Source organism: Etheostoma spectabile, chromosome 9 (assembly GCF_008692095.1).
Source record: "Etheostoma spectabile isolate EspeVRDwgs_2016 chromosome 9, UIUC_Espe_1.0, whole genome shotgun sequence".
In the NCBI taxonomy this organism is placed as follows: domain Eukaryota; kingdom Metazoa; phylum Chordata; class Actinopteri; order Perciformes; family Percidae; genus Etheostoma; species Etheostoma spectabile.
In genome coordinates, this window is record NC_045741.1 from 18,025,141 (window position 1) to 18,026,468 (window position 1,328).

The 1,328-nt window shown below is 36.5% G+C and overlaps 1 protein-coding gene across 3 annotated transcripts in view; it reads right to left on the minus strand.

The window, feature by feature from the left end:
- Positions 1–1,328, minus strand: part of dynlt2b (dynein light chain Tctex-type 2B) — a 17,055-nt gene that overhangs the window by 9,929 nt on the left and 5,798 nt on the right. The window lies entirely within an intron of this gene.

A 1,328-nucleotide genomic window follows, 5' to 3' on the forward strand; every position in this document is an offset into this window, starting at 1 on the left:
CAACCAGAAAGAGAGCGGCAAAACCCACTTTGGCATATATGTAATCAGAGTATGAGTCATTTGACTCAGTCAATTGATTCAGCTAAGCTTGATCACTTATGCTCACTTCTGTCTCTTTAGTCATTATACATAGTTGGAAAGCATATAGTTTTACAGGTGGGGGCTGGTTTATTGAAATCCATTTCAGAGACCAAAGGGTAATTACAAAAAATATAACTCTGAAAATGACCTTCTTGCCTAATTGAAAACTCAATTTCATCAAATTACAGAAGAATAGTTCCACCTTTTACTGTTGTATTCAAATATCTTTGTTGGGCAGATAATAGTTGCAAATATTGTAGTTAAAAGGGATGTGTTTGAAATTAGTATTGAGGCTTATAGTTAGCCTTTGAGAAGCCATAAATCTGTGAAATAAGCAAAAGTGCAAACCTACGACAGAATGCAATGGACTGAGACATTTTTGTGGCAAAATAATGCCACAAAACTTTTTAAGCAATAATATTTACTTAATAAAATAAAGATTCTCAACATCAAACTGAGTCTTTTCATCTTTTGGTGCCTTGTGATGAGGATCAGTTTAATGGGCTGTGTTACTGACCGTCTGGTGTGCTCCAAAGATCCACTAATGTGAAACGTCTCTTCACTATATCTATAATCTGTTTAAATCTACCTGTATAGATCTACTTACAGTGGATTGTAATAAAATACATTGATGGTGATCATTTAAAACAAGTAGGACAAAGAATATAATGTGGTAAGTATTTTCTGTTGAAATCCTCCGTTGGTGAACAGGTCAACAAATTAATTTTAACCCTCAAGATAAAGTAGGTAAAATAGATTTACTCTAAGTAGGTGCCTCTGGCAGTGATAATTCCAGTCTGTACAAAAGTGTGGAATGCAATCAAACCTCTCTATGTTGTCTGTTTCAAGTTGGCTTGGCAGTTGCAGTAATTTTAACAGAATGTTTCAGCAAAGAATTTCTAATAAGGGAAGAAGTCGGTACTTCAGGCTTCTGAACTGGTTGCAGTTCCACCAAAGTTCCACTGGGGGTGATCGCAGGCGAGTGCAGAATGAATCAAGTTCTATGGAGCTATACACCTCAAACTTTTCTCAGGATCCAATGTTTTGTCTAGTAATTTGAATGTTGCATTTGAAAGGGGAGGCTAAGAAAATACACAATGCTAGGAGTTAGATTTTTTTTAAAGTTGCTTTTAAATAGCAATGACGTCCTACACATCATACGGCCAGAGATACTGCCTGAGTCACTTCCTTTGTTCTCTCGAGGCATCGACAACACAGTTGACAGGTTAGGCTCTCCCTGTCAATAC